We start from the raw sequence: 18,822 nt of genomic DNA, 5'->3' as shown, positions 1-18,822 counted from the left end.
TCAATCAATTTACTAGATCTTATGAACGGATGTGTTACTAATACAAATAGGGCCTGTTCTCCCCATCTTATTTTCAGTTCAGTTCAGCTCAACTCCATTCTTTTATAACCATTTTGTTAAATATTATTATTATGTTGGTATAATTTATTTATTTTTATATCATTACTATTAAGTATTATTATTATTATTATTATTATTATTATTATTATTATTGTTTCTATATATTATTTTGTTTATTATGGCTTTACTCATTATTATTATTACTATTCTTATTAGGAGGAAAATGGTTTAGGTCAAAACACAAATAAACCCACGTTTTTTACCCTATAAACCAATCAAATCGCGTCAAAATGGTTTATGATGCAATTTTCGCGGTCCGATCCAATCATTATTTTTATTAATAAATATTATTATATTATTAAATCTAATTATATATTAAAATAATAATATTAATTTTCTTCTTAGATATTATCGTTATTATATAATCATCATCAAGTATTAATATATTAATACAAATAATATAAAATAATTATTATAATTATCATTATTATCATTAATTATTATTACTATTAATTAATGATTATTAATATTATTTATTTATAACTATCATTTAAAAATATCCAAAATACTATTATTATTATTCATTAGTATTACTTATCATTATAATTATTATTTAATATTCATATTATTATTGTTTAAATATTATTTATATATTTATTACATTCAATTTAATTCATTTCAATTCAGTTTAGTTCAGTTCGGCTTAGTTCAGTTCGTTTCAGTTCAGTTCAGCTCCAATCATATCAGTTCAGTTCAATTCACCTGTTTTATGCCAAAGAGAACATGCCCTAAATGTGGTTATTTTTGTGAACATCTGACATTGTTCATATTAAAATATTTTAGAATATACTGAACCGTTAAAATATGATACTAAAAAATTGTTGGAGTCAACCTTTTATATGACACACCTAGAGATGGCAGTGGGTAATGGACTCTACCTGGATCCATATCAATTTTTTACGGATCTGGACCCTCAATTTTGAACCTTATGGATCCAGGTAGGATCTGGATCCTCTTTGGAAAAAACGGATTTGGGCCGGATAATAAACTATTACCCAGATCCGTTTACCCATTCTTATAATATTACTATTATAATTTAATATTGTAATATTAGTTATTGCAAGTAATAACGAATTTTTGCTTAAATTTTGAATTAATGTGCGAATTTACTGGATTATTGATTTTAAAAATCGATTGATAGTTGTTAATCATCGAGAAATAGTTGATTAATTTACAGTTTGATAATTAAGTAGTTCATGAAAATGGTTGCAATGGTTATTTGTCAGAAATTAAATGTAATTTTTGGTTGATATTAGATGACTTTATTGTTTAAAATCTTTTATTATTGTTAAAATTAGGGTAGGTTGAACAAAAAAGGCAAGGATCCGTTTCGGATTCATTTAGGACCCGGATCCGTAGGATCCATACGGATCTAGATCTGGATCCTCATTCTGATTACGCAATGGATCCGGGTAAGATCTGGATCCTTGCTTAAAAAACGGATCTGGATCCTTGCTTAAAAAACTGATTCATATTAAAAGATAAATCAAACGTAATTTAAAACAATAGTGTCTGCTTTATAGTCATCACTTTTCCCCTAAAACAGTGGTTTTCCAAAGGAAAATATATATCAAATTAAATATTATTCATCTAACATTTGTAAAAAACGAAAATGGATTGATATCTATAAGATAATAAAGGCAATGAATGCAAATTTAATGTCATTCTATGATCCTGCATATCAAATTGATTTTTGGTGAAAGTAGTTGATGTCAAGAATCTTAGGCATAACATGCAAGTATAAAAGGAGCACATATGGCCGTTATGTTCAGCCCTTTTACAGCAATTTCATGAAAAATAATTGACATATTACATACATAAATCTAGTCCTACGATGAAATCATTAGGATATGTCACTCTTATATCGATTCTAGTCATTCTTGTGAGTTCTTCAGGTAATATTTACTCATCATTTCAATTCATTTCTTTTTAAAATCATAGTTTGGTCATATTGGTAATTGTGTGTGCAAGGTAATAGTTTTATAAATATAAATTCTAGTATTATAATTATTACGTCTTTCATCACACACTCTCTTACAATGAAGATACTTTTAACAAAGAAAAGAATATTGGTTTTTGTTTGCATGAGCTTATTGGTTTAAAAATAAGAATAAAAAGAGGTATTAAGAAAATAAACTTGAAAAATTATTAAAGTACCAATTGACAAAAATATACATCGTCCTTCTAGTAATTAGGTAAGTTGCACATTTTTTGTAATACCATCAAATAACTTTTGATACTTCTTAGAGAATGAGATTTACCATTTGTTATAAATTCCATGTTCAACCAAACCAACATTGATTATTACTCCTTCTGTTTCAAAATATAAGGCATTCACACTTTACGAAAATTTGCTTTGACCACAAATATCTCTCAAATACGATAAATAAAAATTATACCGTCGAATTCGTCTTGAAAAATACAATAATAAATTATTTTTAAAAATTTTCTATCAACATAAATTGAGAGTAATTCACGGTCAAAGTTCGACCTCGAATATTGTTCGTGCCTTATATTGTGAAACAAAGGGAGTAAGAATTACTTGTAAAGGAAAATTATTAATGATTTTTTGTTTATCAATTATAGCACTATAAAAATTCTTATGGTTTATTTTCTTTTCTTTGACGGGAAACTTAATTTTTACTTAACATCTCGCTAATTTTATGTTTATGATCAAAATTACTTCATTCTATAAAAAACACAATATAAATAAGGATATCGATTTAACGAATGTATAAACAATTATACTATTTAATCCTTAATATATTTAGTTTTTCTTTGTGAACGTAAGAAATTTCATTGTAAATCAACCCAACTATATTTAGATTTACAGTGTAAAAAATTTAATTGTAGATTAACCCAACTATTTTTAACATTTACAATTTCTCATATATAATCCTATACAAAAACAGGTACACTAACAAGACAATTGGATTCCTCCAATGAACAACATCACTATCAAGCCCACTCAACTGATGAGCAATTTACATGTATAACTGATCCTGTCACGTGTGACCAAGACACATGCAGTGACTATTGTGTGCGAGCTTATCACGTGGACCATGGCACGTGCAAGTCTACATTTACATGCTGCTGCTATCCATAAACAAAAGGATTGGAATCAACGTGGATCATTAAAGTTAATTAATTACCTATTGTAACAGCCCTCCCTAGTTAGCAGCTTACTTATAACTAACTCTAATTAATTAAATGAATAAGCTACTAATTAGAGATGCTGTTAGTACAGATTCCTAACCCCCTTGCCCTTGGAGGGTTAAGAACCTGCATATATCTGAGCATAGTTTATGAAAATCCACTTAATATACTTAATTATTACATCGTAGTCTAAGTAGTTAAAAGTTGAGTTCAAAATATAAGTTACATCCTATAATTAATTTATACAGAACATCACGCAGCAGCAAAACACATATCACGAACTTCCCAACTAAGTTTATCTTTGACCTTCAGCTTACTCCTGCAAAACAACTGAATCTGCCCCCACCAGGACAGGTTCAAAGGAACAAAAACAGTCAGCTTATGCTGGTACACAAGTCCCACTAGTTTACTAGTATTAAGGTGGCGGAAAATAGACTTTAATGTTCAAATAGTATCATAATCCATAAATCTTAATATTTCTTTGTTATAAAATATAATAATACTCCTCTTTCGTAGTTAGATCGCATAATAGCATCCATACAACTTAACAAATAGCTTTCCAAGAACAATACTTGTACTTTTCCAAAACTCACTTAAATACACTGTTATAAAACTCAAAATACTTTTAAGTTGGGAAGGAACACAAATGGAACTCTTGAGGGACGTCTCCCTACTTTTCTTAACTTCTGCTTGCAAGACTTCCTAGGTCATGACCCTATATAACAGAGCAATACCCGCTCCGGAGCAATACCCGCTCTAGTGACTTTAAGAGCAAACCCGCTCTACAATTGTGTTTCATCACCGCTAATGCAGCTACTTCCCTTTTCTTAAAAGAAATAATCTTTACTTTATACTTAATTATATCCAAAACTTTCCTTTCCAATTCTCAATGCACTAACTTAATAATCAACTTAACTTAATTATCAAAATCAGTTTCGAAACACACTTGCTATGTCAAGTTCCGCTATATTTGGAATGATGATGACTTAACAACCATGAATCGAAAGGATATGATAGTTAAACAAGGTGATTAGAAGATGGTGTATCAAGATATGGCAGTAGGTGAAAGGTTTATAAAGGGATTTATCATATGAAAGATCACTTCATATCGATAGAACACAGGTCCATTAAGATGGTTCTCGGTTTGGTGTTATTAACAAAGGTTCTAGGCGATGAATAAATAGGACTTCTTGAGTTTAACCAAGGTTTAGGATTTTCACTTCATATATAGGTACATACAGTAGGGATTCATCAAGAGAAACACATCGAAAGGGTTGAAAGCACAAAGGTTTACAAGTCCAAAAGTTGTTACGCGAATAGTTGAGTTTTTAGGTGTAGTTTTCTTCTCAAAAGAGGTTAGATTTAATCTACGAAAAAGATATGTTGCAAGGTCATTAAGCAGCAATATAATTGTATTTACAGTAGGTTATCCTGTAAGGGTAACAACAACGGAAGCACTTAATGCCGTAACACAATCGAAATAGAAACACGGTTTAATCGGTTTTTAAGAGGAACTTGACATGCAATGATTTTTGATTCGAAATCATCAATCATAAAGTATAATTAACATATTGAAATCACTTACTTATAACTCATTACCAATACAGTAAGTTCTCCACATAAAAACACATTCGTAGCTCAAAAATTTCCATAAACAAGTATTATGACAAAATGAAGAAGCTAAGCTTTAACGGTGGTTCTTGTGTACCTTAATTTGGTGTTTTAGGAAATTAAACCTTGCTTAGAAACTCGTACTACTCCTCCAGCAATCTCCTAAGAACTTCCTTAGCTTTTCCTTATGTTTACAGTGATGAACCTTAAAACCAACGCCTACCCAGTGTTAAGGACACCTTGAAGAATCTATGGAAGAGTTTGCATGTGAAAAATCAGAGCAAAGAACCAAAGAAACAAGCTGCCAAACAGCTCCTTGCAGGACGCCAGAAATGGCGTGAGGAGAGAGAGAAAGGAAAAGATGTGTTTTTTGTGTTTGTATGTGGAATGATTTGATGATACTGAATGAGGAGCTTCCCCTCTCATATATGCAAAATGGGTAAGGGCAATCTTGTCATTTTCGGTTTAGTAATAGGGGTAAAATCGTCCTTTCACTTGCTTATGCACTAATCAGATTTTTTTAAAGCTTCAACTTGGATTTTCCTCCTTAATTCCTACCAAATCCTTAATTATTCTTAGCTAAATTCCTCCAAAGTATATCACATATCTTAATGAAGGTATCCTAACCTAATCAACTCCTTAATCTCACTTCCTCGGCTAACACATCGATATCAACTACTATACAAATCCTATGATTCCGAGGCCATATTCAATGTTCCTAGCATAACTCATAAATTACTTAATTATCACATAGCTCATGTTATTAGTTAACTAATAACACAAAATATACACGTTAGCAACAAATTCATATAACATTTATTTACACTTTTAAAATTCGGAGCGTATCGATTACAACTTAACTTAACCGTCATTAACTTAATTAATTGCGGATTATTGATTCTAATATTAGCTTAATAATTCAGGCTATTACACCTATGCTTCTTGATTTTATATATGGTTAATATAGTCTATTTCTTCTAAATTTCCAAGGAAAATAAAGCTATTCAATAAAAAGTATGGTAAGCAAAAATTCTCATGTTATATAATTGTCATTTATGAACATTACTCTGATTGAGGAATCAATTAGATATTCTAATGTTAGAGGTACTTGAGAATTGAGAATCAATCTTTATAGTCATACTTTGAAGTGAATTTGTTAGGTTACTGTTAATTTATGAGGTGGTCTTATAATATTAAAGCGCCATTAGTTGTTATATTTGTATCATTGTATGATTATCATATAGACTAGGCTACGTCATTCTGAACCCGATCCATTTTCATTTACTTTAGAAAAATAAATTTCAATTAGGGTTAATAAAGATGAATAAGTTTAAATAAGAGCTGAAGAAATCAGTTAATAATTAAATTGAGTTAAAGCTAAAAAGATGAGCGATAATTTCAAAAAATTCCAACAATTCAAAATTATTAAAATTTAGATAGGAGAATACATCCTCGTATACATTAACACAAGATAAGGGAACAATTACATCTTTCAAAAAAAAAAAAAAAGGAAATTACACATACAACCTCATTAACATGTCAAAAAAAAAAACCTATGAGGGCCATTTTGCCTTATAGTTTCCTGACTTTATGACACAAACTTCGACATGTAAAAAAAAAAAAACAAGTAGGAGACTCTCGAGCAATATTATTCTTTTTGCTAACTTTAGGTGTCATAAATGTGAGTGCAAATGAAGGAAAAGAAAGGGAGATGTTAGTAATATGCTGTAATTATTGGTTGTATCATCGTGTAAAAAAATATGCAGTTTTAAGGGTTTGTATAAGAAGCTAAAAATGGAAAAAAAAATGTATTAATTGATCATTTATTGCATCGGTTGATGCATAATTTTTCCATAAATTCCTAACTTATTTCCATTTAAGGTAGTATATTTACGTTTTATATTCAACCCATAGGATGCATTTAACATAACCCAATTTTTTAAAAAAAATAGTATTGATTAACATCGGTTGATCTCCCTAATAAAATACAAAATATGATGTTATGTTTAGTAATATCATCACTTGATATAAACCTTTTAATATCTTTGCAATGAATAGTGAGTGTGATTTCATGCTCAAATGATAGTAGAATTCAAGGCATAGCTTTAGGGAAGCCTTGTTGCTTCTTATACAACAATATATCTTAAGTTGTTGTAAATCGATGATAATATATATATATATATATAATCCAATCAATTACATTCTATATATAAAAAAACTCAGCCGCATTTTTAAATTTATACCATGTAAACAAAGACAAAGACAAATTAATGTCGTTTTGAGTCTTCTTTTAAAGACTCCAAGTTTTAAATACTTCATTATTGTTCATTAGAAAAAAAAAAAAAGAACAAGACTATGCATTTTCCATTACGAATTACTAGCAAACTAGTGTATAGTATACAAGATACATATTTATTGAACAAAAAAAATACAAGCCTCTGCCTAGAAAATAAAGCCTCGTGAAGTCTAATGTGTTACCATTCTTTGAGACAACTTCTTAATGAGACAATACTTTTCAACTCGGATGAAACAAGTACCTCCATTCAGGTAAATGCAAGCTCTTCGACATTAAAAATAAGTCAATTTTTTAGGAAATTTATTTGTATATGAGATCGATCACGCACCTTCCTTAATTATTTAGAAGTCCGGATTCTCTAGAGTTATACGAGAACTCTACAAGAATGGTTGAGATTAAGCTAATTCTATAAGTAGAATTCTCTTAAAACATTCAGACTTTGACAAAATTATTGAATCATCATGATAATATATATCTTTTTAACATATCTTATCCTATTAGCCGTTACGCCCAAGTTAGAGTGTCTTGTTGTTGCACTATCTAAAGCACCAGCTACGTACACCTTAAAACTTTTTATTAACTGATCATTTAATTTATTGCACCGGTGCATGCATAATATTTTCATAAATTCTTCATTTATTTCCATTTAAGGTAGTGTATTTACATTATATATGCAACTCATAAAGTGCATATAGCATAACCAATTAAATATATTATTGGTTGTATCGGTTTATATCCCTAGTAAAATACAAAATATGATGTTATGTTAGTAATATCATCACTTGATATAAACCTTTTAATGAGCCGAGCCTGAATAATGTTAGGCTTGAATTGAGCTCGAGCTTCGAAAACAAGGCTCAACTCAAGCTCGTGGCTCGTCGAGCCTCAAAAACGAAGCTCGGCTCGAGCTCGTGTCTTTGAATGTGAGGTTTGGCTCGAGCTTGTTTAAGGGTCGACTCGAAACTGACTTGGTTGAACTTAGAAAATCAGGCTTTGAAATTTTACAGCCCAACTTAATCTTGTCAACTCAAATCTTTTATTCATTAAAGATTTAGATGTTGAAGAGTCAATCCCAACAACTAAGCTAGATCCAACATCTAAAACTATCTAAACATATGTAGGTACACTCATATTTATAGTGTTGAATTCCCAACACACTTTTTATTCCCTCGATGTGGGACATATGAAAGTTAAAAAGCAAAATCATCCAGCTACAAGCCTTGGCATAGATGATTTGAACTACTTCAGTTTGTAAAATATCCCCACCACCCATTCCAAAACAAACTTTTCAGCTACCTTAGTGGATCGTAATAGTTTTATATTACATAATAATTAGATAGTATTTAAGTTATATGTTAGAAGCTTATAAGATTTGTGCAACCTATAAATTGTCAAATATTTTCAAAGTATAAATAACCTTCATCAAGAAAAGTTAGACATGTCAAACAATAAGTAAGGGGAAATAAGGGTGTTGTTTGTCTTTGAAATGATGTAGGGCACTTAATAATTTGCATAAATATTACGTAAGTAAGAAGTTTTCGAGCATCCTCACGAGCATCCAAGTCGAGCCATAGACGGCTTGGGTTTGGCTCGTTTATATACTGTGTCGATCCCGAACTCGAGTCGAGCCCGCTCGAGTCGAGTTTTGACCGAGTCGAACTCAAATAATTTGCGAGCAGGCTTGGCTCATTCCCACCCCTAATCGTTGCCATGAATAGTGAGTGTGATTTCATGCTAAAATGATAGTAGAATTCAAGGCAGGGATTTAGGGTAGCATTGTTGCTTCTTATACAACAATATCTCTTAAATTGTTGCAAATAGATGATAATATATGATCCAATCAGTTACATTTTATATAAAAAAATTCTCTGCCGTATCTAACATATATATTAAAAGGCGTGTGTAACAACGTCGATGCGCCACGTGGCACTCTCCTCCTGCTACTAGAATTTTGCCATGTGCCTGTTAACCAACAAAGTCAAGTGGTCATTATATATGTATAGATATGCTGAAGCCTGGGCTCGAACCTCTGACCTTACGTAAGGGTTTTCAAAGAATCACCATCTCATCTAACATTTCTTAATGATCCATGTTTCCACAAAATTAAAAATATGTGTTGTAATTAGTTAATGTTATTAAACATATCCCTTACATCCTTAAAAATAAATAAATTTGCATGTTCTTTAATTAATTATGTATGCATGATACCATTTGAAGAGCAGTGTTGACCGCTACATAACTACAGTCTTAACCACTAGGCTAAGTTATATTTATTGTTATTATCATAAAGTATTATATTAATAAATGATTTTTTTTCTTACCCGGGGCATAGCCCGGGCATAATAACTAGTTTTAAATTTATACCATGTACGCAAAGACAAAGACAAAGACAAATTAATGTCGTTTTGAGTCTTGTTTTAAAGACTCCAAGTTTCCAAATGTACAATTTTCTATCATTGTTCATTAGGAAAAAAACAAAAACAAAACTATGCATTTTCCGTTAAGAAGTACTCTCTTCATTTCACTTTAATCTACACACTTACACTTTTCATGCATGTCAATACAAAACTTTAAGAGAATATATCTTTATTTTTGTATTTGTAAAAATTATAAAAAATACATATTATGATGAATCTAACAAGATCTCACATGACTATATTTTCATCCGCGTATAAAAATTACAAATGATGGTCAAAGTGAAATTTGTCAATACTGTAAAATATCAAAGTGTAACAATTAAAATAAAAAGGAGGGAGTAGCAAATTAATTAGTGTATAGAAGATACATATGAACTGCTTATTGAACAAAAGAAATACAAGCCTCTGCTTGGGAAATAAAGCCTCGTGAAGTCTAATGTGTTACCATTCTTTGAGACAACTTCTTAATGAGACAATACTTGTCAACTCGGATGAAACAAGTACCTCCATTATTCCACCAGCAGCAGGAAGTCCGGATTCTCTAGAGTTATACGAGAACTCTACAAGAATGGTTGAGATTAAGCTAATTCTATAAGTTGAATTCTCTTAAAACATTCAGACTTTGACAAAATTATTGAATCATCATGATAATATATATCTTTTTAACATATCTTATCCTATTAGCCGTTACGCCCAAGTTAGAGTATTGTTGCACTATCTAAAGCACCACCTACGTACACCTTAAAACTTTTTATTAGCTTAGTTATTGTCCAAAAGTTTTACTCCTATTCCGATTTGTTGTATAATTAATACAAAAAACATAAAATAATTATTATTGATTATCATTATTACATTAATTATTATTATTATTAATTTATGATTACTAATATTATTTATTTATAACTATCATTTAAATCTAAAAATATCCAAAATACTATCATTATTATTCATTATTGATTATTCCTAATTATTACTCATCATTATAATTATTATTTAATATTCATATTATTATTGTTTCAATATTATTTATATATTTATTATATTCAATTTAATTCAATTCAGTTCAGCTGTTTTATGTTGAAGAGAACATGCCCTAACTCAACAAGTAGAATTCTCTTAGAACTCTAGAAGATTCGGATTTGCTGTTTAGACAAAATTATGGAATTATCATGTTAAATGTTAATATCTTTTAACATATCTAATCCTATTGGCCGTTACGCCCAACTGGGAGTATTCCTATTCAGATTTGTTGTAGGATTAATTTTGTTGCACTATATAAAGCACCAGCTACACCTTAAACATTTTATTAGCTTATTGTCCAAAAGTTTTTGACTCTCTAATCTCTCTCTTTCATCTAGCATCACCGCCTACACACAACCTCAAGAACCACGCACCATTAACACCACCACCAAGACTACCACCACTAGTCTAACCACGACCGCATCGCGCCGACAACATAACGATGAACACTTTTACTGTTCCAACCGGCTACAAGTTCCGACCCACAAGTCAAATAATTCTTATCACACATCTTAAACCTATAGTTTTTGATGATTTAGAAAATCTACTTACAAGCAATAATAATATACGTGAAGCTGATATCTATAGTTGTCATCCATCTGAGTTATTTCAAGACTTGCAACACAACGATGACGAATATAAAATCGAACGTTATTTTTACACTACATTGAAGAAAGTTGTGACAAAGATAGTAAGAATGGAAGAAACTACGTAAGATATATTGAAAAAATTGGAAAGTGGCATGGTGAGTATACCAAGACAATTCTTGATGATCATGGTGAAGTTATAGGGTATGATAAATATTTCAAGTTTGTATCAGAAACAAAAGATGATAATAAGACGGAGGAATGGAATATGCATGAGTATTCTTTAAAACAAGAGCTTATACCAGAGTATTATTGATGAAAAGAAGAAGAATTTAGTGGTATGTAAGATTGTCAAGATAGTGAAGGCTAATCGCATAGTCAAAAACAAAAATAGAGTGTTGATTCGTTTGAGATGTGCACAAGCACAACCTTGTTCTTGTCATGGTAGTAGTAATAATAATAATGACGTGATTATGATAGCGAATTATGCGGAACAACAACAACAACAACAACAACAACAACCAAGTGATCAGATTATTGTTAATCATCACTCGGAAGATAGTACTATTGTTGGTAGCAATGTCGTCAATGGTAGTGACATGAATATGATGACGGATTATGTCATTGTTACTGGTGAACAAGAGGAACTACCATCATGGTCGTCTTCGTGGATGAGCCAACAAGGAAGTGATGAGATTATTCTTAACAACTTGGAAGATAATGTCGTCAATGGTAGTGACATGAATATGATGATGGATTATGTCTTTATTGATCAACAAGATGAAGAACCATCATGGAATAAACAACAACCAAGTGATCAGATTATTATTAATAACACGGATGATAGTACTATTGTTGGTAGCAATATTGTCAATGGAGATATATTTGTACATTCATTATTGATCACTGAGGAAGAGCAAGATGATTTGATCAGAGAATACCAACAAACTCAGCACGCAGGAGAATGAAATTTGGTAGTGATTTTTTTTTTAGGGGAATTTTGGTAGTGATATCATTTTGATAGTTTCACATAATTCTTTTGATTTAGCACGTTAGATTTTTTATGTTTTCTGTTTGATTCAAAATTTTTAAGAAGCAATAACATTCTGTATTTGTGTTATGTTTCGTGCCTAGATATGTTTTCAAGTAAGCAACTTTATAATATATGACTTTGATAGCCACAAATCTTATGTCTTGTTCAGCTAGTTTTAAAATGTATGCAACAGTTAATTAGTTGTATTAATATAAACAAAATTCATTCTCAATTATCCTTAATCTATTGCAAAAAGATCGAGATATTGAAAAAGTAGATAGATTATTAGCATTTTAAAGCATTTTAAAGGTGCAATTATGCAAGCTTAATATAGATTATAGAGTAGAGTGCGTGTACAAAAATAGAGCACCCGTAAGAAGTGGTATCGTGTTTGATGTATGTACATAATGAGAGAATAATGATAGTGATATCAAAATGTATGGTTGGTTTAATTAGCAGTAATTATTTTTGAGTCAAGTGCAATTTTCCCATGAATTAGCCTGATGCACCATTACATGTAATTACATATGATGAATCATACTCTTAGCTTTAAACTCTCCCCGGCCCTAATCTTTCTCAACTCTTTGTAGCTTTACTCCGGCCTCTTTTTCCACATCCACCATGCATGATTTCTGTATAAGTTGGTACAAGTTTGCAAGAGTAAAAATAAAGATGTAGCTTAAAAAAGAATTGAAGACATAACCAGCGCAGCAGATAAATATGATAAAGCATGACACTCTTTCAAGTCATGAAATGCAACAATGAGTGATTTGTACAAAAGGATAGAAATGCTAGGATAGATGGAAGTAGTAACTACAATACACTACTATCCTAGAAATTCTTGCCAAGATGAAGCCACCGATTCCCCATAGTAGAAGCTTCAGCTAAGTTTGCTACCTTGCAGCACCATTTCAGTTTTTAAAATGACAATGTCTTCGGAAGTCACAGCTAGATATTTACGACATAAACCTATGCATAAAAACATCAAATCCAAAAGCTCCTTACAGTTAACATTAACACGTCAGCCAATACGGGCAGATCTCCTCAATCTAGTTCTCTGAGAGGAACCAGATCCTACATTATCTGGATCCTGAGTCTGGGACTGACAGTTCCTTGTTCTCTTCCTCTGAGAAGATCTATTAGAAGGTTGGCTCTCTGTTTGCTCGTTTAACTCATCCTCGTTATCGACCAATTCTTCTTTGGTAACCGTATATGGCCAAGGTTTGTGACAACCAGGACAAACGTTTTCGACCTAAAAATGATACATTTGAACAGCTTATTAAACAAAACAAAAAAGCCTCTGCCTGGAAAATAAGGCCTCGTAAAGTCTAATGTGTTACCGTTCTTTGAGAAAACTTCTTGATGAGACGGTACTTGTGAATTCGGAATTTCGGATGGAACAACCTTCATTCCGGCATGAATCTGCCTGTTAGCAACAAAGCAGCCAGGTATGTTAGATTGAAGGGGGAAACAGTCCACTAGAAGTAGAAGAAATGCAAGCTCTTCAGTTCTGACATAAAGAAATAGTCAATCAGAATGATAGCTTAATTATATTGGGATAGTAATATCAAATGAAATCTAGAGCACCAAATTAAGAGAAAGCAGAAATCATTTGCATTTCCATTGAACTATATAATAGTTCACCTGTTAAAAAAAAAAGTATAGTCACAAAGGCGAGAAGACACAATACAGAATTGCAAACTATCCATTTTTATAATACAGCTTCTCATGAACATATAGTCAGTTCTATAAGAAGAAATTTAAAAGGGAGAAAATTTACTCCAACTAGAGAGAAAAAGGAGAGGATTAAGGAGATGAAATAAACTTTAGTAAAAAGATCAACTCACCTTCACACCAGCCTCATTGCAAACATCACATGAAGGGATCTCATTAAGGCGGAACCAACTTCGAAGATCAAGGAATGATCTAATACCAAATCCAATATTACCATCTAGATTGGAGAGCCATCAATCACGAACAAGATCCTCAAGAGCTTTTTCCTTCTGAGACATTGAGAAATTCCTCAATGCAGCAGGCACATCCTGGAACTGTGATTCTGATTGTGAAACACTTGGAACCTGTTTTTTTCGCCATAATAACTATCAACCACCAGAATAAGTGCCCAAGAATGTGGACTAGCATAAGAAAGAAGCCACTGTAAAACCTATATATTTGATCAAGCAAAAGGAGAAATACAAGTCACTAGATAACAATTTCACCCATGAGCAAGATTACTGCAAGGCTATCACAAGTATCTAACATAGTTTGCAATTAAGCCTCTGCATTCTGCAATCACATTATGCTCTTGAGTCTTGATAACAAGTCCATAGATAACAAATTGACCCATGAACAGATCTCATTGCCCTTTTGACCTGTCTCTATCTCTTTCATAGTTTCATCCCCGAAAGTCCCTAAGACACCTTTTCCCTCCCAAGAAAAGAGAAAGAATATTGTGGGACCAAATGACTGGAAAGCAATAGTAAATCATCAACAAAAACAAAATAAATGTAATAAGATTAATGACAAGATGCTTTAATAGTTATCAGTAGTTAAATTTTCCAAAATTCTAAAGTCATTCCAGAGTAATTGACGAACCTGACTGTCCAATCTTGTATGGAAGGCATCAATATTAGTGATGAAACCCTGGCCAGCAGCATCTTGTACAATTGCTTCTATCTGTCATTTGACATTGAAAGTAAAATATCGAGCAATGAACTATGATTTGGAGTAATTTCTCAGTTTCCATCATAAATCTCACAAGTCAAAACAACCAAGCAACCCAAATCATCTCTGGCACCTAACAACCAATTCCCAACCAAACCATCGACATAATGTTGTGGAATCAACAACTTTTAGCTCAAAAGCATACATTTCACATTCAACGAGAAGAAAACCGATCAAAAAAATTCACGTTATAACCTAAAATTCACACATACCCACTACCCCTTCTTTTCCAAATATAAGGCACCCCACGATTTCGATACATATCTTTGATGAAATTCATAAAAACTCACCACCAAATTTCTTTTGAGGTCCTACTTCCACAATTCTCTCCATTGATGCGACCACTCAACTAACTTAGGTCATTCCAAAATTTCACTTAAGATAAAATGTGTTACAACTTTCCATCCAAATTGCCAATGCAATGTCATAACTAACATTTTCTGAATTCTTGAGCATTACCTTGAAAGAAATTCCACCTCAAAACTATTCTCCCTCCAAATAAAAACATATAAATTCAAACAATTCAAAATTTAAACTAGTCTCATATACATAAAATAGCATAAAGAACTAAATTAAATGAAGAAATGAAGCTTACAATTCCCTTGTAAAAGACAATTTGAGGAACAGAGTATTTAGAGCCGAGTTTCGATTGTTCATCCTCAACATTGTTAACAACACCATAATAAACAACACCATCGTACTGGTTTCTAGTTTCTACAAGCTCGCAACTCAAATTGAACAAAGGAAAGTTCTTTGTTTATCTTCAATAGATAATCATTAAACAACTTACCGTTAACACCTGTATAATTGTAAGAAATTACTAATAATTACAGAGAAATTAGTGCTCGCAATTTACTACAACTGCAAAAATTGACGGAAAGAAGAAGAAAAAAAACCTGGTTTTCTTCCAGTTACGCCCTCGAAGATTTTGTGAAATTCATCTGATTTAAGAGGTCCGCGAGAAAGTAGAGACTGAATTAAAGTGTGGGATTTCCCTAATTTTAGGGCGAATTTGAAGCTACCTGAACCCTAATTTGCGACAAGGAGTGAAGGGAAAGTGAAATGTGATGGAAAAATCCCTAATTTTAGGGCCTTTTCTTTGTTTTCCCTAATTCTTAAAGTTTCTTTTGGCGCCAAATACCTATGTATTGCTAGTAGGGATGGCAATGGGTCCTGGACCCGACCCAGACCCGCTTGGACCCGACCCATTTATAAGGGTTTGGGTCCAGAAATTTTAGACCCAATGGGTCTGGGTCGGGTCTGGGTCCCAAAGAGCATGGATCGGGTCTGGGTCTGGGTCCACATATGCTAGACCCAGACCATCCCACGGACCCATTTATATATTAGAAATTTTTTTTTACCTAAACTCTAAAATTTTATGAATTTTGATTTTGTGAACTCGTTAGTGTTGTAATTCCAGTACTAGGACATGTAACTTTATAAGTTGTAACATTTTAATATTTTATAAGTTAGTTCTTAAAATTTTATTTAGAGAAGCTTTAACCATGGATACAAAAACATATATATATTAGGGTGAAAATTTTTAATTACATATATTCAAAAATGTGATGAAAACTTAAAACTAAGAAGGACCCATTTAGGACCCAGTAAGGACCCATGGACCCGCTAGACCCAGCGGATCTGGGTCTGGGTCTGAAAAATCTAGACCCAACGGATCTGGGGCGGGTCTGGGTCTGTGAAAAATAAACGAGTCTGGGTCTAGGTGGACCCGACCCAGACCCGCCCCATTGCCATCCCTAATTGCTAGCAAATGCAATGCTTCCGTTTTAGAAGGTTTTTGTTTTGTCCCTATGCTTGGAATGCGTGTGAAGACAAATAAAGAGTAAATTGCCATTTTAAATTGGTATTTAAATTAAAGCTCAGGTATGACACGGCTCACATGCTCATCGTGTTGGGTTGTCTCGTGCTCACTCTTAAGTTTGAAACTCGTGATTTTATCATGCTTTTGTGTTTAGCAATTTATAATTCGTGTCATGTCATGTCATGTTATGTCATGTCGTGCAATATTTTTCCATCCTAGAGAGTAGTCTGGACACGATGAACAACCCAACAGCACAATAACATTAAATAAGTGTTACATGTTGTAGTAATAACACTTACTAGTACTAATTTGTCTTTAAATATCAAAAGCCTAATAGTTAATTGACCCTGTTTGACAAATAGAGTTTAGGGTTTGTTGTTAGAGTTTTAACTTTTTGTTCTGCAAATTTGACTACTGATTTGACAACTTTTTATATAAATGTGTTTGGTCATAATTAACTAATTACTAAAAGCTTATTGCCATTTGTTTGTGTAGAATAACATTTATAGACATCTGAATACATATGTATACTATTATTATTAGGGGCAAAAAAGTCATTAAACATATTTCTACATAATCCTCTAAAGAAAAAGCTCCTAATCATTTTGAGAGTTTTCATTCTAAAACTCTCTAAAATTCTCTTTTACCAAACAGTCAAATATTATTTTCACCATGAAATCACTCCCTAATTATCTGTATACTGATTGATTATTTAGCACTAGATTCTTTGTAATTTTCAGCTTGTTAAAGTTTGTGTTAGGGAAAAACAAATTTGTGGTGGAAAAACTTAAAAGATTTTTGTACAAGGGAACAAGGCCCAACCTACTAAAATAAACACTACGGCCCAGTTCGGTTTGTTATTTTCATTATGAAAATTTTTCATCAAAAAGAAAAACATTTTCAGGTAGATTAACAACTTTTTTTTTTCTGATTTTACTGCAAGTTCAAGCCAATAAACATAAATTCATACATAAGTCATAATCATCATATATATGATATTAAAGCAAGAAAAAATTAGCCTACGTGGCAGCCTCATACAAATTCTGCTCTTACAATTCACCCCGCATTCATAGAGCAATGAAACAGATTCCACATGTCACATCCCATTAAAATGATTTTGTTTGATTATGATATTATTAGTTTCCAAAAATTCTAAAAATCAATCATTAAATGCTTTAGGAAAACATCCAATTTTGTTAAGTTGAAGATATATCCATGATTTTGGGCCGTAAAAGAAAGATTCCTCACTGGAAGGAAATCTCCACTTAAGCAAATCTTCCAAGGTTTTTACTTTCCAGTCAAATATTCCATTCAGCTACTCTTTTTGATGTTGAAAAATATTTGCAGGATGGTTTTAGATATGATACTGAAATTGTTTAAGAAAATTTAGTTACACACAATTTAATGACTGTATTATAAATTCGTGCAAAGAATATACACACATTCCTTTCTTTGTTTACTCTTTTACCTTTTTCGCAGTGTTCATATATGACATAATCATCCTATTATATATCATACTTTACGAAAGAAGTATAGAACAACTCATGGGTGATGGCCTGATGGGTTGAATGAAAAAATTGCAAATGTGAAGTAGTATATGATATCTTGATAATATGTTAGCCAGCTAATTAATTTTCTTCTTTCTTAATTCACTTTTGGTAATGGATATAATGAGATGCCAGCCCGTTCACGAGGAAATGCAAATGCAATAATAATAGTCATGCAAATTTATTTTATTACCAAATAAGAAATAAACAGATGTTTTGTTCAAAAAAAAAATATGTCACACCATGACTATTATTAGAGGTTACATATAACAAAAACAATAAAAACAATAACAACTCAATCTTTAGTCCCAAAGTGGTCTAAGGCGCGCTAATATGAATCATCATAACAAATCATATCCACGACCAATACATACTAATTTTTTTTTTTAAAAAAAAAAACAGAGTTAGGACCTGTTCTCTTTAGCATAAAACAATTAAACTGGATTAAATTATAACTAATAATAATGATAATAATTTAAGAATTGAACT

At 31.7% G+C, this 18,822-nt stretch overlaps 1 pseudogene; it reads right to left on the bottom strand.

The window, feature by feature from the left end:
* Positions 1–12,930: 12,930 nt before the first annotated feature.
* LOC125499445 (uncharacterized) lies at positions 12,931–16,819 on the bottom strand (annotated as a pseudogene).
* Between the last annotated feature and the right edge of the window lie 2,003 nt (positions 16,820–18,822).

This window comes from Beta vulgaris, chromosome 7 (assembly GCF_026745355.1).
Source record: "Beta vulgaris subsp. vulgaris cultivar EL10 chromosome 7, EL10.2, whole genome shotgun sequence".
Lineage (NCBI taxonomy): Eukaryota > Viridiplantae > Streptophyta > Magnoliopsida > Caryophyllales > Amaranthaceae > Beta > Beta vulgaris.
This window is presented reverse-complemented; position numbering and strand designations above follow the sequence as displayed.